The following is a 23,717-nucleotide window of genomic DNA, read 5'->3' as shown; positions in this document are numbered from 1 at the left end:
TGCTTTTGTGTTGCATAAAGTTACTAATGATGTTGAGTTAGGTTTTTTTTTTCTTCCTTCTTTCTTGCTCCATATTGTCTGGTTGATGAACAAAATCTGAAAATTCTGTATTGGTAGGTCAGTGCTTTCAACTTTCATTGTCCCCAAGTGTTCCCTGTGAACTGTGTTTTGGCTGGCTAGTAAAGAAGAGTGGGGGAACTTAAATGTGAAAAATATATGTTTTAGTAAATATAAATAGTGTAGATCATTATTTCAATTTACTGGGGAGGCCTGGTGCTGCAGAGTGGTGAGAAAAATGTGAAAAGTGCAGTATCATCACATTAAGTTAACTAGTTAACAGTGACAAGCTAAAGGGATAGCTACTGATTTAAAATGTTACTATAAACTGTATACTTTTATCCACCTTTTACTTTTCCTTACAGATCTGAAACAGTTTTTTGTGTTCTTTGTTGTCATGGTGTTTTGACACTGAACAATAGAGTGGAGCTGTAGGAATAACAAGAGGAAATGGTAAAACGTGTGACATAGTACAGCACAGCTTAGCTCTGCAAACTTCAATTTGTTGCTTTGATTCTGTGCAGTGGAAAACAGCACCTGTGAGATGCAGGGTGCAGGGTTCTTTCCACTTGCACCAACTCGTTATCCTATTTTGTGTTGAATGTGCTTTTGACACTTTAGACTCTCAGTTTTCTTGCACCTTGAGATGTTCTCATATATTGATCTAGCACATGAGGCAACTGAGAAGCAATCATCTGGAAGAATCAGTTGATCCACAATTATAGCCAGAACTAGTCATGGGTGAGAAAGGACAGTGTTTTCACCTTTCATCTATATTCACCTAGATTGAATTCTCTGTATAGTCCAGGTCTGATTCAATAAATACCTCAGTGTCCCTGAAATTATCTTTAACAGAAAAAGAGTTTTGTGCTTTTTCTGTGAGAAGGGCAATTAGGGAGATCTGGATGTTGCCCATAAGGATGCTGCTGGTCCTCTAAAATTAACAGTATATAAAAAACACAAAGCTGAAACACTTAGGTTAGAGACAGGAAGGAAGGGTAGCTTATTTCATTCTTTTTCTTTAAAAAAGGAGTTGGGTTACAAGGACTGGAGAGTGATCCCTTCTCTGATAAAATGCTGTCTTCTGTAGTACAAGTATCTGTCTTTCTTGGTATTTTGGCTCATCAAATTAAGCATACTGGAAATGTCGTTCTTCTTGTCTAGGTCTTTTCGTTAGGTTTTTTTTTTCTTCTTTTTTTTCTTTTTCCCTGGCTTTTCCCTCTCTGTGGCCTCTGGTGTGGGTAAAATCAACCTGCTGAAACATTATCCAGGTAATCTTTCTCTCCTTCTTCTGTTGTCACCAGATGACCTCTGCTGTATCTTTCTTTGCTGCATATGGAAAATATTTCCTTATGATCTTTCCTACAGTTAAAACTGCCCATCTATCCCATCTATTTGTCTATTGCTGTTTGCTTCATTACAGTGTCATTTTTCTCTCATCTTGCTCTCTAGACTTTGAAAATTGCCTTTTTTTTTTTTTCAGATTGGCTTACATTCTTCTTACTCTGTTTTAATTTCTTTTCTGATAATGAACACATAATCGTAATAATTCTGAAGCAAATAAATTGACATTAAATCTTTTTATTTCTAGAATAAAAATGAGCAAACACATGAACTGTTTATTCCTTCCATCTTCCACTTTCAGTTAATTTTATCCTTTCCAGCTGCAGGCCTTCTGTTCATAAAAAACATTCCTGTTTTCTTCTTTTCAGTGTTTAATACTTTGATTTTGATGGGGATGAATTGATAATCAGCTCTTGCTATTTCAGTGTTCTGGGAAGATGGATGCTGTTATCCAGCTCGCTTCACTACTTCAGTAGTAGGCCAAGCATGAATAGAATCATGCTATTCATGGTTACTGTTCATGGGAGTTAGAGTATGTCAATAAAGAAGGACCCAGAGATGAAAAGTGCACATCAATATTCTAGTAGTGTTATATTTGGAGGAAAAATTTCCCTTGAGTAGAAGTAGTGCTGGAAACTCAAGATAAAATGTTTCATACAGATGTGTACAAGAGCAAGCAAGTGTACAAAACATCTCAAGGTTCTTTGCAGCCAGAAGTGGGAAGATGTGATCTACATACAGTAAGTCTTTTTTTAAATGAAAAGCTTCACTAAAGCAAATAAGTGCTAGAGCCACAAGAATTGGAAATCTGGCTATTCCAGCTAGTTACAATAAAAAACTGAAGTGAATATTAAGTGACAGCAAAATGACAGATCTTGAAAAGCTTCCTTTGGAGAAATGTAATATGAGTCAAGATTTTCATTAAAAACACTTGTATTTTCTCCCTTGTTCGCTTAAATCCCAGGAAGAAAGAAACAATCTGGACAGGAGACATTTTTATTCCTTGCAAACATGTAGTCTCATAGTGATTTTTTTTTTTCCTTGGGAAGAGAATCATACTTTAGAAAGAAATTTGACAGTTGCATTTTGCCATTTGGGCTTGATGTTGTAACATAAAAACTTAATGGGCATGCACTGCAAACAACTTCTGATATTTCTGACAACACTTTGTAAAATCTTTAGAATACAATTAGTCTGTATCCCCTCATTTTTGTTGGTCTCTCACCTTACTACAACATAAGTGGAAGAACAAACAGATCGGGAAACTATTTCCCCCTGCCTCTGCCCAAACTCAAACGCCATAAAGAGAATTTACTACCTTGATAATTTAAAGAGCCTAAAGAACAGTAACAAGTAATTTCAATATTAATGGTGACATCCTATGGAACTCAATGCATTAAGTTCAGGCTATATTGGTATATGTGTTTGTATGTATTGGTGTATATTGTTTCCAGATGTGGAAACTATTAAATAGCTTTTGTCTCTGAAACAGAGCAGCTGTGTTGAACTGCCTCTTGGGAATTGTTCTTAGGCCTTTATCATCTAGAGTGGTCTGGGAATTGATTGATCGGAGATCAGAAAAAATTTTGGTTGGCTCAGTGAATGGTCTAAGAGCATGGGAGTGGAGTTCCGTACACCAAAATGCTTTATGGGTTCTAGTGGAGGTGCAGTCGCAGTTCTCAAAAAGCACAAACAAAAAAGATGTTACTAATGATGGAAGATATTCTTTATATTTCTGATATTAAAACCTGTGAATTCATAATACTATCATTCTACATGGAAAATCTGAAGTACTGCATGCACCATCATCAATAATTGGTGGTGGTGAAGTGAGGAGCAGTACTGGTTTCAGCGAGTGCTTACAGAATTTCTGTGTTTAGGATCTGCAGTTGTAGCCTTGGTTTTGAAACTATAATCTCTCCTGGGATGACAGATTTCTGAAGATGATGATAATGATGGTTGCTTTTTATTACTTTTTTTTTTTAATGCTCTTAGCAACAGGGCCTAATACAGAAGTACTGTCTGTGATGAGATCAGTACCTAACATTGTTACATTTTTTATTTGTTTATTTTTTATTTTTACTGATACAACAAACTCCAAACCATATACTGGAGTAAAAAAATGAGACATGGCTATTTCTTTGATAGTAATTGTGAAAATGCAAATGCAGCCACTTCAGACATGCTACAGGACCTACATTTATTCCTTTAGACTTTTCAGAGTAAAGTGAAACTCATGCTTTGCTTCCACTCTGTCTAGAGTGTTGCATAGTTAATTGCATAGTTAAGATAAATACTTTAGTCAGAGATTGATGGTTGCTCTTGCATGCAGGTGGGACAGTTACCTAGGGTTTGAGTTAAAAACTGAAGCTGTGCAGTATCAGCCTGAACTCAGGTGACCTCAGCAATTTTCCTTGAGATATTCAGCATGCCAGTAAGTGGGGTGCACTAAACACACTGACTCTGCTTTCTCTTGTTCGTGTGAATTTCCTTGAGCTCCATACTGGAAAAAGAAGAGAAATAACAGAGGCTTTTACAAATGGTGGTGTGAATGATTCAGTATGCAGACTCAGCCATTCACATAAAATTACTCCAGCAGCTTGCTGTGCTTCAGTCAGTTGCTAGGTGCAGAACCAGAGAGGCTTTTCTGTTTTGACTGGAGAATCCACTCACGTTGCCAGGATTTCCGGATTAGTTTTCTCATATGGTCTGACAGTTTGTATTTGCATCAGAACTGAGAAGGCTTGAGCAGGAATCATCAGTCTCCAAATGAAAAGCTTCTGTAGGCAAATGCGCCTTAAAGCAGAAAGAGTAGCACATTAAAGTGAAAAGTGAACAGTAACCTCTGGAGTTTCAGTGCAGTGTGTGGATTACGTGCACCAGTTAGTAATTATCCTCCTGTAGTTTAGTGTGAAACATGGCCGGTTTTGTATCTTGCCCAGAAGAGTTTATTGTATAATTTTAAGGAAAATGCAATAAGGGGATACATAATTAGCCCTGTGATTATGAGGCTGTACAAAATAATTTGTGTAATTCTCCCAAGTTCTAACTTCAGCAAGAAGAGGGGGAATGCTATTGTCAAAGAAGAAATTCTAAGACTTGGAGGTGGTTTGTGCGAGGTGTAAGGCGAGACTAACATCCGTAGGGATTTCAGCATTGCAGAGAAGATGGCAGTGCTCACTACACTCTTCTGGTATTCATATGTGCTATTTGTGTTAGTCTCGCTCTTAGCTGTGCTTTCCAGTGAAAGAATACATAAGTGGTAAATCTGTAATCTAAACTGACAAGGTAATTTTTATTATTCTAAACTATTTCTCATTCTTACTGATGACTTCATTTTCGTTTTAAGTTGTCAGAAATGAACTGTGTTGTAGTTCATGCAGATAACCTGCCATCTCTCTGCTGTGTAGAGGCTAATGCTGTCTGTGAATGTAGCAAGAACCACATGGACCTGTGGCTGGATTTGGGCAGGAGTTGTAATTCCATGCTGGACATTCATTGGTTTTGGTATCTGCTCCTGTCTTTCAGTAACTCCTTGCTTGCTTCTTCACTGCAAAGGATACTAGTAGCATGCATAAATCCAGATCCCTTCAATATCCTTCTGAGATTCATCAGCTAGCATCTCTCCTTCATTATTCTTTTCTTCATTCCTCCGAACAGTTTCTAAACCTTTTTTACAGTGTTTGTAATTCTTGGTACTTCTAAGTTATAATTTTGTGCATTTTTTCCTTTTGGAAGTGGGGCAGAATATGTTAGATGCCCCCCCAAAAATGTAGGTATGTTAATAAATATCATTTCCTGGTTTGCTGATTCCTATAGTTATTTCACTGAAATGTTCAAATAATTTTTATAGATTTATGCTAATTGTTACTTAGTTTCATTGAGGTGTTTTTTTTTTCTTTTTTTTTTTTTTTCTCCGGGGATGCTTTTTTGCTTCATCGTTTTGATGGTGATCTGGTGTTAGTCATTAGATAATGATTATCAGACATACTACTTTCTGGTATTCAATGCTTTTAAGGATCTTTTAGTAATCTTTCATAGTTTACTGGTTCAGTGAACTGTCTTGACTCATTTCTTATAATGTTGCTGCTCTTGGTGTATACTGTCTGCACTTGGTAATGTTGTAGGCATATGATTTACCTGTAGTGGTCTGGGCAACTGCAAGATTTTTGCATTATCTTCCCCCCCCACCCCCCCATATCTTTGTTTTGCAAGCTGTGATTTATAACAATCCTGTTTTCTAACCATGAGACACCATGTCTCATCTTGGAAACTACAGTTTCTTCACCTTCTTACTCATTACTTGATTTATTCTTAACAATTTAATTTCTTTTACTTAATATAAAACTCTTTTATTTTCATGATCTGCTAGGCTGGTTGCTCTTGACTCATATTGTCTCTTTTCACACTTCCCCAAAGACTTAGTAGATTTTATGTATTTTTAGAATTGGAGTCAGGATTTCATAATCTTTATGATTAATGTCTTGTAGTCTTTGTAGTACAGATTTTTGCCCATTTCCACTGTTATGTGAAATTCTGAATGACTATGGAGTGCTTCAGAAATTCTGGAAATGTTTCTATGTCTTCAAGCTTGAATTGGCTTTCACATAGAATCAGGAAGCATGGATAATTTTTGAAAGCTAAACCTTCCTTCCTCAGTAGTTGAATTTCTTGTTAAAACTCTTTGTTAAAACACCATTGACATGCTCCCTGTATTCACACTGTATTCACACTTTTTTTTTTTTTTTTTTTTTTTTGGTGTGTGTGTGTGTATTAAAATTTGTTTAAACATCCTGTCTTGTTTACAGAAAATTATGTATAGTTTTCTGTCATGGTTTGATGAAATAGTTCAGTTGATATCTTGTGTCTTGAAAAATTACATATAAACAGTGTGTTTTTGTGTTCATAGCTGTAACATTTATCATTTCAAGTGCTTGTTCACTCTGGAGTGTTTATGATGTTGTTACTTTGTGATAGGAGATATCACTGTAATCCAAAAACTGCAAGGGAGTTGTATTTCTTTCTCAGTTCTGTCAAGGTTAGCTAGTATTCTGAGGATGGAAGAACTTTTGTTTTATTCAGTGAGGTTCTGTTAGGTTGGTTCTGATAGTTCCGAGTAGCAATATCTTTTATTGATTTGGAAGATGCAGATTTGGGTGTTGGTGATTTTCCCTTCTTTCTCTCCTTACCATTCATAGGTGGAGTGGAGCTTTCAGTCAGCGTAGTGGTACTGATTACCAGTAGTGCTTCTGGTGCCTTTTTCCTGCATAGAGAGATTGTGCTTCACTGGTACTCCAGGAAAGATGAAAACTAGTCAGTGCTTTTAGGATAGGCCCAAGTGGTTTTTTCTTGATGTCCAGCTAAATAACCAGCTAGGTTTGTGATTTTCCTGCCTTTCTGGCCTATGCTGTCATCTGTAGTTTTCTTATAGGATGCCTATCTCAGAGGTAGGTGCAATCCCTCCAGTAACTCCAGAGCTATGCAATGTTGGACCTGTTTGACAATGAAGAGGGACATGCATCCTTAGTTTCTTCTGGCAAGATTGTCTTTGATCCCTCCTTGTGACTTGGCTGATTTGCAGAAGCATATGACTGGTGCAAAGTATGTTGTTGTACAACTTTTCTTTTTTATCTTTAGCTATATAAGTAATCGGTACCACTCTTTTTCTCATTGAAGCAAATTTCCTCTTTCCTTTCAGCCTTGGCCACACAGTCTATTTAAAACAGACCTTCATTTTTTTCTGTTCACTGCTTCGAAGTGTGGTTTCCCCCTTTTTCCAATTTCTGGTTTGTTTTTGTTGTTGCTTTTTTTTTTATTATTATTTTTATTTTTTTAAATACTTGACAATATTTAGAGAAGGCAAGAAGAGCTGTGTTCACATACTGTTCCAGGGATGTGTTAAGAGCATTTGCCAGTGAAGACTGAGGAAGGTCTTGGCCCTCGTGATTCCATCCCTACACAACCTAGCAGCATCCCTATACTCTTCCCAGGTTGCCTGTCCCTCCTTCCACTGCCTGATCATTTTCTTCTTGCTCTTCAGTTTGGCCAGCAGGCTCTGGTTCAGCAGTGCTGCTCTCTTGCATTCTTTTCCTGGCTTCCTGCACCTGGAGATGGAGATCTCTTGTGCCCTAAGGAAAGCTTTCTTAAAGATCTGACAGCTTTTGTCTGCTCCCTTGTCCTTCAGAAAAGTTTCCCAGGGGTTTTTGTTGACTAATGTTTGGCACTTCTCTGGGAGGTACAGAAGAAACTGTGTTTCCCAACCTCTTGTTGCTTTCTCTGTCTCCAGAGAATTCATGACTTATGCAGAAAGCAAAATGTTTGCTTGAGGAAGATGCTGAGTGTTTTTTTTTCTGCAAGCTGAATGATGAGGAAAAGTTGTGAATCTAGGAGGAAGTGGCTTTAATAAATTGTTTTTCAGTTCTGTCCATACAGAATTTATATTACTTGGTAATTAAAATTGGATCCACTTCTTTGTAATACTGTTATTTTCAATTTGAACTATGTATCCTTTCCCATGAATTCCTGAACTGGAACAACTAAATATATGCTAAAAAAAAAAAAAAAAAAAAACAAAAAAAAAACCAACACAAGAAAACAACAACAACAAAAAACTTCTGTCCTCCCAAAGGTGTGCTGGGATTCCTACAGCATTATTTCTTTACAGAAATGTCATGAGTTTCTTGGCAAGAGAGAGTCTTTTGCCTTCTGAACAAGGCTGTTGTGTATTTATGTTCAAAGTAAACATCATTCTAACACATTTCATGACTGCAAGGTATTTTATGCACGCTCTGGAGTAAACGGCACACAGGGCTGTGTAAGATGCTTAGTCAATGGATAATGCTGTGCCTTCTTTTACGTCTTTCAGCTTAATCAGAGATCAAAACCGAACTCCAGCACTTGAGAGCATGTGGGGAGGATTTTTAACACTCTGGGGGAAAGCAAGTCTGTAAAGCCTTCATGACTGCTCCTTTATCTAAGCAGATTTGCTTTAACTGGTGCCAAGTCTGCTCATACTGATGACATTCTTTGCCTAATTAATGTCCTGGTGGTGTAATTTAGTTCTTTATGTAAGGAGAGAACAAATGGTGAAGACTGCACATAGAAATGTGAATTCTGACTGCAAATTTGACATACAACATGCTTTCTGCTAAGTGAATGAAAAATAGCTTAATCTCTGATTTTTGTCCACTGGGCCATTCCATGGCATAACTGGAATAAGAAATTTCATTAAGCAGATTCTGGAAGAGTTCCCTGGCAGAGAGGCAATTAATAAACTGTTGTGAGCTATATTGGTAGAGAAATATGTGGGTCACTCTGAAAATAATGCCTCCTCTATATTTCTGTGGAAATTACAACAGATACAAAGAACACAATGACACCATTTAATAGAGCAAATTCTCAGCTACATAATATTTTCCAACATAACCACCACCATTAGCTATGCATTTTCACCAGCGGTGAACAAGAATCTGCATTCCATGCTCATAAAAGTCTGCATGGCTGTCTGAAACATGGCTTGTATTTCATATTGTTGTTGCCACTGCTGAAATGCATCACTCTCTGTCTCACTGTACTCACTTCCTGTGTTTGGTCTTCATAAACATCAGCAGGCATTGATGAATGTCTGAGTGCAATTTTTTCCACATGAAGGATTTCAGTGATGCATCTTTGCTTTCATATGCACTTCTATGTCAGACACAATTTTGTCAGACTGCCCCTCTGCTGCCATATCTTACCCAGAAACAAGATGTAATGGAATATTGGTGGAAAGGTTCATCCTCTCCTGCCATATCATTAACATCTGCTTCTGACACTGTGGGCCAAAATAATAATATAGAGGGTTATTACTTCTGGAGTACTTCATACTTCACCTTGTAAGGTGAGTGACTGTCTTTATCAATAACAGAGTATGAAAATTTATGGAGGTAAAGATTGCTTCTTGCTTTCCATCCACCCTAGTCTGTGGTTTGGAGATTTTGTAGAGTGTTTGGCAGCTAGAATGCAGCAGTGTTAAACAAGGCTGTTGTGAATGTCTAGTCAGGCAGGATAGAATAGTAGTTTTCTTGGGATTTTTGGCTCAAATTTCCGTCCCTGGAGACACTGAAGGTCAGGTTGGACCAAGCCTGGAGCAATCTGATATAGCTGTAGGTCTCCATGTTCATTGCAGCAGAGATGGACTAGATGACCTTTAAAGGTCTCCTTCAACATAAACAATTCTATGATTCTTTAAATTTGATTGAACAGGGGGTATGAGGAGCAGCGGTTGCTCAGGAACCCACTCTTGGGAAGAAGGCTCTCAGTGGACATGTTGCCCAGTCCACCTGAGAAATACAAGGTGACATTAACAGAAATGCTTATTTCCATGATGTTTACTGTCCATGATGAGTGAATTAATCCTCAAATGTCTGTTACTAGTGTTGCTATGGGGTGCACTGTAAGATGCATATCTAGATTTTATGGATAAAAATTACTGTTGCTGTCATGCTGTCATGCTGTAATGGAAACTGTTTAATTTGGAGCTCCCTAAAAACTTTGCAAGAATGAATACAAACTTTCCAAATCTGGGATAGAAATACTAATACTAATATCCTCTCTGTAACTGAGGCTCATGAGGAGGATTTATATCTTCAGGTGTGGGGGTGGAGCATCCACCAGACTCCAGACCTGGAGCTCATCTGCTGCAGAGCAGGTGAGTAACAAGGGGCTCTACATCATATAGCAGTGTGTGGAGAAATAAATTATTACTCTGGTTTGCTGTTCTCCTCCTAAGCCTTTCCTGCTTTCTAGAGAGGAGTAATTGAGCTTGCATTGATTATGGTGTAGCTGTAATAGTCTTTCCTTATTTGCAAGTAATTTGGGTAACTGTGTCCCTCCAAAGGGCCTGGGAGAGGAGTAGCCATCCAGACTGTCTCCACATTGTCACTGCTCCAGAGCTGGGGTGTATTCACTGTTAAAGATTTCATCATGTGCCAGCCCTCAGTGCTTTGCTGCATCTTGTGATTCTCACAAGCAAAGGCTGGGGCTTGTACACAGCAGATCTCAGATAACTCAGGTAGCTGGAATCATGTTTGCTGTATTATTTTCAAGATAATCATTCAGGAGTACAAATAGAGACCACAGCACTCAAAATTCAGCAAAGACAAGCTCTATCTCCTTGCTAAATAACTTGATAGTAATTTTCCTCCATGCCAGGATTTTTTTTTTCTTTAGCGTATTACCATTTCATTTTTGCAGGATTTTCCATTTTTAAATGGTAATTTTGTCTGAAAAGTTTGAGTGACTTCAATTAAGAGTGCCTCTTCCTTCATTTTTGTAATTCAAAAACAAAATCCCAAACTCGAATGCTTTGGTTATCTCAGGAAATCTAGCAAATGCAAGGAGCTTAGAGCTAGCATGCAAAAGGCAGCTTGACTCATGGAACTAAACAAGTGAAGTGCATTTCCATAAGTGGTGATAACAGTGTTCACTGTGTTAAGAGAGTCTAGGGTGTGGATAGGGACCCCATTTTGCTGTGCAAACAGAATGTAAAATACACTTCCAAGGAATGCCTGAGGTCATAGACAACCCACAGTGAATCAAATAAATAAAACAGGTTACTTCTAGATGAGAAGTAACTTGAAGTTCTGTGTTCTGTAAGTTCATGGCAAGTTCGTACAGTTTTATGTGTTACATTTGGACAGTATTCACTGAGTTAGAGAGTAACCTACTAAATTTTCAAATGCAGGAAAGTTTCCTTGGTGTAGGACTGTTGCTTAGGTGAGCCCAGGCATGCAAAGAAATACTGCTGAAGAACATGATGAGATGGTCTCAGCATGTTGTCATTATTTCAAATAAAACAGGTTTAGAAGATTATAATGGAGTGTATTTTGTGTTCCTTCTTTTCTGACTGAAGGACTTAACCTAGAAGAAACACAAAATTACTTGTTCTGGAAGTTCAAGAAGACTGGGATTGTCAAGATGTCACTGATTTCTGTCTTCTCTCCTCTAGCAGGAAGAATACAAGGAGGTGAGAGGGTCCTGATAAATAGAGGTGAATTACAGCTGAGGACTGATGAATGAAGACTAATTGGTAGAAATAATGAAATTGGTAGGGGGATGCACAAGGGACAGCCTGAAGCAGTAAAGTAGGGAAGCAAAAAACTAGGGAAAAGATCTTTGCATCAGCATCTGGAAAAAATACCAGGTGAGCTAAATTTTATTTGGCAAAGCCAAAGGTTGTCATACAGGGATAACCGAGTTATAAAATGACTGTAAGAAAATAATGTCTTGTTTCATTATATCCTTGTCTACATATGAGCTAGGAGGAATAATGATTATTTGTAATAAGGATGTGATTTGAGAAACAAAGTAGGTGACTGTTAGTAGAACATCAGCTTCGTCATTCTTCAAAAATTATTAAGCAATTAAGAGCTTTTTGAAAGCCTTCTTTGACAGGCCAAGGATGCAAGCGCTGTGAAGATGGTTGTACTCTACAATGATTGTGTTTCCAAGAAGGTAATAAATCTCTGGATATTTATCAGAAGCATCCAATTTTCAATTAAGAAATGATGCGTAATACTTTTCTGGTTTGGATTTGGCATGGAGGATCCAGCATGACATTTTCTCATTCAGTTGTGTGCTGGGAGGATCACCACCTTGTGGATAATGTCACCTACATTTAGGCTTATCTTGTTTTTGGCTTGTCTATACCGATATCTACAGACTTTAAAGATAGACTCAGCTCTTTTGAGCTCTTCAGCTACTACAGAATTGCTATATTTTTGTCCAACAAATTATGTGTACTCTGACCATGAATGGTTTGATTGTTAATACAATCAACAGCTTTTAATGGTTGAAATAATGTTAAGTTCTTTGAAAAAAGAGAAAGGTTGACATCTCTAGTATGAAACTTCTGGTATGCAGAACCTAGGGTTTTAACAGTTTTAGATAACACTGCAATAGGTTAATAGTGCTGATGAGCTGCTTATTACCTTCCAGTGTGATTTGCTGCTTTGGAAAAAAAGCAGTGTTGAAGTACTAGGGAAAACGAATTTAGAAAAATCATGTAAATGTTTCTGTTGTTTTGCATCAGGAATTTGACTAGCTGTAGTTGAATTAGACTAGATTAATTTAGTTTAAAATCACACTAGATAAAAGTCCTTAGGAATGTGGCAGCCAGCTTAAACATCAACGTGGAAGGACTTCAATGTAGGGGACAGATCTGTTAGAAAACTAATAAGCTAAAGAATTTAAATACTTTTTAATGAACATTTCACAGTTGTCTTTTAAATGATTATATAATGTGATAAAGGATTGTGTGGTAAAGAATGCCAACAAACTGTCTTTTCAATTCTTCACTAAAAATGTTACAGAAAACAGGTTGACTTCTTACTCCAGTATTCATGAATTACTCAGAGATACTGCTTGGAAGATTTAATATGGCACACCTAAATTATGTATGTGGCTTTCTTACTTGCAAGAGATTTCTCCTCAACTTTATTGGACAATAAGAAGCGTATGCATACTGCTGTCCTTATTGCTGACACCAGAAAAGTATGAATGGGAAATGCAGATATAAATACCTTTCATTATATACAAAACATTTTTGAGTATTTAAAAGGTGTTTCTTTTTTCATCATTGATAACTAACTACTTGACAGATTCCATGTTAGTGGAAAGCATGCATTGAAACAGTTTTTTTGACTGCAATGCCACTGAAGTTCAAGTACTCCAGAATGCACTGACACCAGTTACACTGTCATGTGACTAACTGGATGGGTCATGCTTGTCCAGCTTCTAATAAAAAGGGTTTAGAGAAGTTAGAATAATGTGTACTGCTTTACAGCTAATACATGTTGCCCTTTTCCTCCTATAGCTTTTATATCTCCTGGCAAAAATATAACATGAATAATATGTAAAACACAAAATTTATCTATTTAGATTAAGGTGTGTACAGCTATTATTTGCTTAGCCAATTAGTGACATCAGTTAAAACCAACTCTTTAATGCAAAACATCCTGCAGGATGGAGCAGATTTTTCAAGTGTGAAACTTCAAAGGCTCAGGTTGAGAAACAAATACAGAAGTTAATGTATAGAGATTTTAATTCGGAAAACTGGTTAGCTCCTTTTCCAGAAATCCTCCAAAGTGCATTAAGGTGAACAGACCAACTGGATGGTCTGAATGCAATAAAATAAATATGATTTAGGGTATATAGAATGTACGCTATTTACATGGGTAACTGATGTCATCTATGTGGTCTTGTGCAAAGTGTTTGATACTGTCCTGCATGATGTCCTGGTCATTAAACTGGGGAAAAATAGATTTGGTAGATGAACTATTCGCTGGCTGTATGGTCACGTTCAGAGAGTTGTGGTCAACGGCTCAGTGTCCAAGTGGAGACCGAGTGGCAGTCCTCAGGGATCAGTGTTGGGACTGGTATTATTTAACATCTTTGTAGGTAACATGGACAGTGGGATCGAGGACACCGTCAACAAGTTTGCAGATGACACCAAGCTGAGTGGTGCAGTTGATAGGATAGAGGGAAGGGATGCTATTGCTATCCATAGGGACCTGGACAGGCTTGAGAGTGGGCCCATGCCAACTTCATGAAGTTCAACAAGGCAAAGTGCAAAGTCCTGTATCTGGGTTGAGGTGATCTCAAGCACAGATAGAGGTTGGGCAGAGAATGGCTTGAGAGCAGCCCCAAGGAGATGGATTTGGGACTGTCGATTGATGAGCTAGCAGTGTGCTTGCAGCTCTGAAGGGCAACTGTATACTGGGTTGTTGTCTCGCTCCAATTTATAGGAGAGAGATGAGGTTCTTTTAATATATGTATACTTGGCATGAGATTAAGAAACGACAGTTCAAATGTTGGTCCAACCAGTTTATTATAAATCCCAATCCGGGAGATAGGGAAGAGGAGAGTGATAAAAAAGATATTAAAGAAGCGAGAATCACTAAAGCGGGCATAGTCACCACCAGGATCCAGCAGTGGTCCTGTTGCATGCTGTTTCGAAGGTCTGAGGCAAAAGCAGCAGGGAGGGGAGTGCAGCAGCGTGACCGGCCTTGGGCAGCAAGCAGGTAGCAGGAAGAAGTCGCAGAGCCAATCTAGGAGGAAGAAGCAGGACTCAGGTAGCAGGCCCAAGAGAGTCTGTCAGCATGAGAAGACCTTATAGCAGCATTCCAGTACCTGAAGGGGACCTATGGTAAAGTTGGGGAGGGACTTTTTCTAAGGGCAGGAAGCAACAGGATAAGGGGAAATGGTTTTAAACCATTTAGACAAGATATTAGAAAGAAATTATTTACTGTGAAAGTAGTGAGGCATTGGAAGAGTGAGGTTGTAGATGCCCCCTCACTGGAAGCATTCAAGGCCAGGCTGGATGGAGTTTTGAGCAACCTGGTCTAGTGGGAGGTGTCACTACCTATATCAGGTGGTTGGAACTAGTTGATCTTAAAGGTCTCTTCTAACCCGAACCATTCTATGAATCTATATAGCAGTCACCATTGTTTCCCAAATATTGCTTGGAATCTGGAACTGCTTATGCATAAAACTTAAAAGTAGTAGCTCTGAAATCTATCTACTTGCTTATAATTTTAATACATTTAAAATGACCAGGGCAATTTTCTTGAAAAAATGACTGTGTTGTGTTATAATGAAAGTAGTTTCTGAGCCTGCTTTTCTAGATTTAACAGAAAAGAGATTTGGGATGCTATATCCATGTCTTCTACTGATAGTCTTGAAATCTGGGCAATTTTAAAAAAATATTACAGCTATTACAGTCAGTACTGGTTTTATGAGAGATTGAGTATGTGCTCCCAAAATCACATGAGCATCACAGTCAGCTTTGAAAGTTAATTTTACGTAACAACTCTGATATCTTGTCAGACCAAATAAATAATTTGTATGAGGCTGCATAGTTCTCATGAAGACAGGCTTTTGCAAGCAGTCAGCACACTGAAGCTGTTTGCTTTATGTCTATTTGATATTTGACTATATCAAAGTGTGATGCAAATAAATAATGAAGGGGAATTTGCTGTGGTAGTGGTGGTAAGATTGTCCCTGTGTTTGAGGCGCAGTGAAGGAAAAAGGCAAAGTTATAAACTATCCCACTATCATCAGAGGTCAGTAATCCAAAGTTGCTAGCCATAATTAGAGTGCTGGGCAAACACCAACCAGATGAAGTTTAAAAAGAGCAAGTGCCAGAGTCTGCACCAGGGATGGACAGCCCTAGCTATATTTCCAGAGTAGGAGATGAGAGGCTGGAGAGCAGCCCTGTGGAAAGTGATCTGGGAGCTGCGGTTGATAGCAAGCTGAACATGAGCCAGCAGTGTGCCCTTGCAGCCCAAAGGGCCAACTGTACCTGGGGTGCAGCAGGTCCAGCATTGCCAGTGAGTGAGGGGACGGGCTGTTTGCCCTGCTCTGTGCTCACCTACAGCATTGGGTGCCACAATAGAAGAAAGACATAAAACTATGAGAGACAATTCAAAGAAGGGCTATAAAGATGGTGAACGGTCTGAGGGCAAGGTGTGTGAGGAGCAGCTGAGGTCCTTGGGTGTGTTCAGCCCAGAGCAGGGCAGGCTGAGGGGACGCCTGATGGAGGCTGCAGCTCCTCAGAGGGAGCAGAGGGGCAGCGCTGAGCTCTGCTCTGTGTGACAGCGACAGGGCCCGAGGGAACGGCATGGAGCTGTGTCATGGGAGGAGTGGGTAGGGGTTAGGGACAGGTTCTGCACCACAGGGTGGTGGGCATGGGATGGGCTGCCCAGGGCTGTGGGCATGGCCCCAGGTGCCAGAGTTCAGGGAGTGGTTTGTTCACTGTTCTCAGGCACAGGGTGTGGATTTCTAGTGGTGCTGTGTGGAACCAGGAGTAGATGATCCTCGTGGATCTTCTCCAACTCACAATGTAGTGTGCTTCTGCAATGGTATGATTTGCATCATTTTCTCTGTGTAGTATGTTAATAATCAATAATCTTTGATACATCTAATTATACAGAATTAAAAAGAATTGCTAAAAATGACAGACTGCATAAAAGCTGACTACCTAATAATGATATTTTTTTATCCATTATTTGCCATAGTGAACAGTCGTACAGGCTGTGCATCTCTGTGACTTGTACAAACTTCAGGAGATGGCAAGGAAAGCCTTTTTCCTAAGCACTGTGAATGAGATGATAAGAATATGGAAGTTAAGGAGCATGGATGAAAATAGTAAGATACATTGTCTGATTCTCCCACTGTAGACGTTACTTTCCTGTGTTTTCTAAGTTGTTTTTGCATCTAAAACATTTAAGTAATCTTCTGGATTCCCTTCCAACCACAATTATTAGACATTTATTTTGTTTACCTTTCAGTTGAATTTTCTGATACTCATCCAGTTAGAACACAGATAGGAATGGAGTGCTGATCATCCTGTTACATGCAAGCATACATACTTAATGATATAATTCCTTAAGTAGGTATGTATGTATACTCAGTACAATGGCATTGTTATGTCAGTCAATGTTTTTAAAGCTTATCAACTAAATTAGTTTTAAGAGAAAAAGCACAAGTATTAAAATGCATTTGTTTTTGTTGTATGTCAGCAGTTTTTTAGTTGCTATTGTAAATCACATTAAAGCCATCATCACATTTCAGTATGTATAATGGCTGTGGTGCCAGTTTGAATGCAGATGTTACAGGCAAAAATAAGCAAGAAGAATCTCAACTTATTTAGAGCTGAAGATCCTTCTCTGTTTCTGTAAAATGTGCCTACAGGGGGGTTTTGGAAGTGTTTCCACCTTTGCAGTTTTTACTGTGGGTTGAGTTCTGCCTGTAAATTAGAAGCTCTGCTTGTAACTGATTTCAGAATGTAAAGGAAGTCAGGGCTCGCACTGGCTGCCCTGCTGTATGGCTTTCTGTTCCCTGACCAGTCTCTCTGTTATTTGGTAAAAGAGAATGAATTATCAATTTATGGGGAATTTTCAAGGCTATGTGTTCTTTTCTATAAATTGCTGTGCTTAGGAGGAGAAAAATGTACAGCTCTCATCTATTCACATTTACTAAAGCAGCCTCTTCAGTGTAGGTAATTTTTCTTTGCAGAAGGCTCACAAATGTATGACAGACCTAATTTTTATGGTTTTTATTTTATCACAACAATGTGATCTGTGAAAGCATCTTAGAGAGCCAGAATTAAATTGGAAATTACTTTCAAGATAGTGTTCTGAAAAAGTAGGAAATCAGTATTTTTGGAAATTCAAGTATTACTCTGTTTATGAACAGACTGAAAAGAATCAAAGCCATTAAGCATATGGATTTCTGTAATTATTTTAAGAGCAAATACCTTGCTTCTGCCATTTTCAGTCACGTAAGCCTGATTTATCCTGTATAAAACAACTAAGTAAAGCATATTATTTAAGTGGGAGACTGCAAACACTCATATTTCAACCAAAGAGGTGGAATTCTGGAGCATGCAATCTGTCCTGAAATGTAATTTATAGAAAGGATTAATTATTATGAAAGTTTTTGCAGTTCCTGCTGAATGTTTCGTAATAAAAAAAATTCACTGAATACTACATACTAATACTGTAGACTGATTTACTGGCCACCAAAGATGTCCTTGTGTCAGCAAAGGTTTCTAAGTAAATAAGCATGAGCGCATATTATTATTTAGATGTAAAAGCATTTGTTTATTTAAAGAAGGTGTATGTGTCTGAGTAGAGAAAAGCAGATACATTGCTTGCTGAGATTTTTTTATTTTCCAGGGAATTAATCTTACTTTGGGGAAGAGGTCATATATCAAGCACTGTTAAGCGACATTATCCATGTCCTAGGCGCCTGGCAGTTCTGCACTGAGGTTGCATGTGTAAAGAGCAACAAAGCTTATAAAGTAACTAGAAAACAAGACATATGAAAAAAAGCTAAGAGCACTGGACTTGTGTAGTCTGGAGGAAAGAAGCGACATTGCTTTCTATGACTACCTGAAAGGAGGCAGTAGTGAGGAGGATGTTAGTTTTTTTTTCTTGGGTAACAAGTTATATGGCATGAAGAAACAGTCTCCTGTTGTGCCACAGAAGGCTGTCAAGAAGAGTTTATTCACAGAAAGAGTGGTCAGGCATTAGAACAGGCTTCCCGTGAGGGTGGTGGAGTTCTCACCCCTGAGGTATTTAAGAGGTGTGTGGATGTGGTACTTAGAGACATGGCTTAATGATGGATAATGTTAGGTGAATGTTGAACTTGATGGCTATAAATGACTTTTCAACCTTGAATGATTTTATGATATTTAAACTTAGTTCTCTAGTTTAGTGGTAATTTTTGTCATTTAGTAATCCAGGGGAATTTGCTTCCTTTTTTTTGATACTCTTTAATTGTGGACATTTATTTATTTATTTGTTTGTTTGTTTGTTTGTTTGTTTTGATTGCATGCTCTATATACTTCTACAGAACGCAAAATATTCCATTCATAAATATTTTAAAGCTCTGTTTTCCATTACAGTCATTCTGTGAATAAAGAAACAAATTTTCCCAGGATGCTTCAGTTTGTGGCTGTTCAGAAACGTATTTACTTATTTATTTATTCTTTTTAATATTTTGTCTTTAATTTTTTTTCAGATTGCCAGAGTGAATTCACAGACCTCTGTAGCCTTAAACATGACTGAGACAAATTTAGCTTCTGAAAAAAAAGCAATGTGAATAAACAGTATTCCACAATATAATAAAAAGGACTGAACAAATGATCTGTTGTGGTCTTTTATCCTTGATAGATTTTTACTACATGCCATTCTTTCAAATATGTTTTCTTCTGTGATCCAGTTATAACAAAATGCTAAGCTCTGATTGCTGCTCGATAATTATGGCCTTTATAGATGCTGGATACTATACTTGTAGATTATTGTTATTCATATACTATTGGATGGTGTTAGTGATGATGATGATTATCATTATTTTATGTACTCCAGGACAGGTTCCAGACATAATGACCAGGTTAAGTAGAAATGTGGAGCTAGTGGGTGCTGTATTTAAGATATGCCATGTATTTTGGACAGCCTGTAGTGCTTTAGTTAGAATGTGTAATGGTAATTTTATTTCTTTGTCTTTTTTTTATTTTTATTATTATTTTTAAGTTATACAATATAAATAATATTTTCTTGGCTTATGTAATCCTGGTTCTGTTTGAAATGTAAATATGTATATCATTGCCTAGTATAGCAAGAATCCCTCACAGACAGTTCTGTAACCTGAGCTACTTAATTCATCCCTTATCTCTTCTGCTCAGTAATACCTACAGTGAGAATTTTTACTTTCTCTTCTGTTTCTTGTATTCTGCATTGCCCTTCAGTGCACTCCTCATTCCAGAACCTGCTTTTCAAAGGAGTTGCACAGGATGACAGAGTATCTGATTCAGCTGCAGAAGCTGAACCTGGCTCAGTTTCAGAGACTGGCTGGATTCTAGGTGGGCAATCTGCTTCTTGCAATTGCAGATATGCTTTCTTTCAGTTGTTATTGCTTCATTCAGTGTGGTGTTGCTGGCTCATGAAACAGAGCCACTCAGCATATGATCCATCATGTGTTAAGATTTTTTAACTTGTCCATTGTCCTACTCACCCTCTTCCTCCAAGCCATCTTTCCTCTTTACTGCATATGAATAGGTATGATAAAAGGTGGCCGTGAAGTTAAGATGCACTTTCCTAAAGCACTGTAGATAAATTATTTAGCTTGATACAAGTTCTCTCAGTGATCAATTTGTAGAGAAATTACTAAGTTTCTTTCTTGAGGGCTGGATACAGCTCCTAAATTGCTTGCAAGGACCAGCTTCCCAAACAAGCTCTGTGCACAGGCTTTTGGTAAAAATTTTGTGTCCTTTTTGGTGATTTGTAATGATGTTATGGATTATACTGACTTGGTCACTGAGGTTTTTACTCCCTGAATATCATAGCTAACAAATGACACCTAATTAATATGAGTCCAGTGAAAGTAAAGCTTGATTAATTTGCTGTCCATGAGGTCAGGCATCAGGGAGTAGTTGCTGTGCTGGCAATGCCAAAAGGTGCTTCCTGTTTTCTAAGCAGTTGGGAACTGAAGCAGAGCAATTCAATTACTTCCCAAAGCCATGGGAGAGCAAGAGAAGGATTTCATGCCATAACATAAGAGGCATTGCTTATCTGGGCCATTGCTGGAGCTTTGACAAAATACAGGGCTGGCTGTGGGCAGGAATCTGCCATTTAAAATCATTTTATGCCCGGTTTAACATGTTAGAAACGCAGAAGCAGAAGCAGCTAGTAAAAACTGCAGAATTGATCAACATCAGCTATTGCTTTCAAAACACTGAATATCTGTTTGAAACAAGTCAAATATATGTGCAAATAGCAGGCCTAGAGTAGTATTCTCACTAGTTGGCAAGGACTGTTGTCATTTTCTAAAATACTGTTTAAAAAAAATAAATGTACAGTTTACTGGTATTGCTGTTGATCTTCACTTCTTTTTCTTTCCTGCTGTATTTGTTCTGCTTTATTTGCAGTACTCTTCTTAGCAATTTGTAATGATGCTTACTCATCAATCTTTCTTACCAGAAGAATTTAAAGGGAAGATGACTGAGATAAAGCATGAAAATTAAGAAATAAATGAGAATGGAAAAGATAGTACTGTAGACAGAAAGTAGATTTTAAGAAAGCTACTCAAAGCTTTAAAGAAACTTAACAGTGGTCACTTGCAACTTTTTCTTGTTTTTCTATTTAATCTCTGTTAAGATACAGAGGATATTTTTGAATGATCATAATTAACCCCTTTGTTAAAAAATGGTTTTTAAAAAATATGAAAACAGTGTAGTAAACCTGAGTAAACTAAACGTAGTTTGTTTGTTGTTCAGAAATGTGGAGGACAACATATCTCAGTCTGTGATTCTGTGGTTCTCTGATCTTTCATTTATGCCATTTGCACACATACGTACACATGTATGTATGAATTTATTTGTAAAACGGCATACAAGTTCAGAAGAGGGGAGGTGAAATGAGATCACGATATCACAGAATTGTAGAGTTTTGTAGGAAGGAACCTGTTGAGATCTAGTCCAACCTCCTGCAAAAACAGATTCCTTACAGCAGATCACACAGGTAGGCATCAAGAAGAGTCTTGAATATCTCCACAGAAGGAGACTTTCTAGGCAGCCTGTTCCTGTGCTGCATCACTCTGAGAGCAAAAAAGTTCTTCCTCCTGTTAGTATATAACTTGCTGTGTTCTAGTTTCTGCCCGCTACATCCTGTTCTACTGCTGCTCACCATTTATGAGCAAATAAAGAAGTCAATGGAGTTTTCTTTTCTTGGGAAATTGATTCAGGAAGGTGTGGTCATGTCCCTCGGTCTTGTGTGTTCTCACTGAATATCCTGATGTCATGAGATGTCTTAGGATTTTATTTCTGATTTGGTCAAAAAGTTGGTGTCAATAACACTTTCTCAAAGCTTCATATTTGCATAGTTGACATTCCTATGAATTTTTTTTTCTGTACATATGATTAGGAAAGGAATGGATCAGCTTTCTTAAATAAAGATGTTTAACCCATGTTTATCCAACTTCCTAAATGTGCGTGATTTGTTGATAAAATTGCATATAGAAATTATGTATTTAAGTGTTTTCTTTTTTTTAAATTATCTTCAATCTGGACTATAAAGTTTTCCCTTCTCCTGCTGGATACTGGTTGCCTTGGACACTATTTTTAGTGTGCGAAGTTAGTTATAAGACAGCATTAGTGATGCTTCCTGTATTTAATGCCTGTATGTTAGTTAGATGATGTTTAAGAAAAGCTGTTTCCTCCCATTCTTAGTAATAATCTATTTTTTCTGTCATCATCTCTTTTTAATTTATCTCTTTTTTTTTATCTATTGGCAGTGTTTTTCCAGTGGCACCTCAAGCCATTCAAGTGTGCTATTGGGTGGAGGCAGACTGATGCTCATTTGATACTTTGCAAGTACCTCAATATACTTGAGACAGATTTTTTCTTGCTTCTCCTGTTCAGTTCTAATTAACTGTTAGTGTAGACATCAAAATGTCCTGATGGTGTGGGGGGATGTGTGTGGGGGGAAGGTCAACGGTTTTGCAAGGACTTAGCGCTCAACTTTTTTAGAAGAGGTAGCTCAAGCTTCATGCATACCAGTTCCTCTGTGTGTGATCAGGTCTAGCAGATGTACATGAGTAAAAATTGCAATTAAAAGTGGGTCAGGTAGCAAAATGACTAGCTGGAATTGAGCTGCTACCTTCAGGGTAATTTTCAAAAGCCTGTTTTCTGCAGTCAACTCGACTCCTTTCTCCTAGGTGATTGGGTCTTCTCTTTTTCACAGTGGGGAGCAAGGCTTGATGGAAAGAGCCATTAGAGGTGGCAGATCAGCTGTTGTACAGGTCAAGTTTCTGTGTTTTTAACAAAAACATGAAGTAAAATACAGCATATGGGGAATCAGAGACATGACCAGTTGAACAGTGGCCAAATTGCATTTTAGCAAAAGACAGCATCTGCTGTGTAATACTTGTCAAAGGAAAAGACTAATCTCATTGACTCTTTACTTCTCATGAGATGATTTTCTTCCTTTGCTTAGCTCGATAAGGGTAATACTGTTTTAATGTTGTGAACTGGGCAAGATATGTACTGTTGGGGTTGACTGAAAGGCCTTGGTGTCGTGTCTTGTTAAACTTATGTGAATAACACAATTGTGCATAAGCTCAGTTTTCAAGGCATTTTAAATGAAAGAAAAGAAAATTTTCCAAAGAAATGGAATCAATTGAATGATTTATTGTAAAAAGTAATAATAGGAAGAAGAGAATTTGAGTATTGATTGTGAGTTAAGCCTGTGTTACAAAGATACAAAGATTTAATAACGAGAAGAATGACAAGATGAGGTGTGCTCAGCTTTTCCAGTTGCAAACTCCACCTTCCAATTGAAACTTGCCTGCAAAATGGTAAAATGTTTAGTTCAATATTTGTTTCTACTGGGATTTTCTTAGACAGATGAGCTGTATAGCTAATTTTAAGCCAGCCATAGAAGATTGGATCTGATCCAGGCACTCCTCTGATTTCTGCCAGAAGAGTCCTGTTCGGAGCTTCTGGGGTATTTTTACCTGGCAACTGCATTTGTGGCATTTCAACACATGCCAAATTTTGAGACTGTTTTTGCTACTGCTAATGTAGCATGTACTTTCCCTTTCTTTCCCTTCTCTGCATCTGAGAAAAGAAGAAGCTGCAGCTGCTTACAGGAAATAGTAGGAAAAAAAATCTACCCCAAACCAAATTATCTTTCTTCTTAGCTTCAGTAATTTCCTTCTATACCTCATCTCGAATGGAGAGACAGGAAATGTTGCTGGTAATGAAAGTACCCTGG

General features: G+C 37.9%; 1 protein-coding gene and 1 long non-coding RNA gene across 9 annotated transcripts in view; both read left to right on the top strand.

Moving 5' to 3' along the window:
* The window catches only part of FRMD3 (FERM domain containing 3), a 152,640-nt gene that overhangs the window by 20,479 nt on the left and 108,444 nt on the right, over nt 1-23,717 (top strand). The window lies entirely within an intron of this gene.
* LOC104915102 (uncharacterized) lies at nt 16,118-19,571 on the top strand. Of its 2 annotated transcripts, none has more exons than XR_796242.3 (3): nt 16,118-16,301; nt 16,458-16,587; nt 18,967-19,571. It is a non-coding gene; the product is annotated as an uncharacterized LOC104915102 (long non-coding RNA). The 2 variants fall into 2 exon arrangements; XR_014880394.1 differs by having other exon boundaries at nt 16,458-16,835.

The sequence above is a fragment of the Meleagris gallopavo genome, chromosome Z, assembly GCF_905368555.1.
Source record: "Meleagris gallopavo chromosome Z, MGAL_WU_HG_1.1, whole genome shotgun sequence".
Lineage (NCBI taxonomy): Eukaryota > Metazoa > Chordata > Aves > Galliformes > Phasianidae > Meleagris > Meleagris gallopavo.
This window is presented reverse-complemented; position numbering and strand designations above follow the sequence as displayed.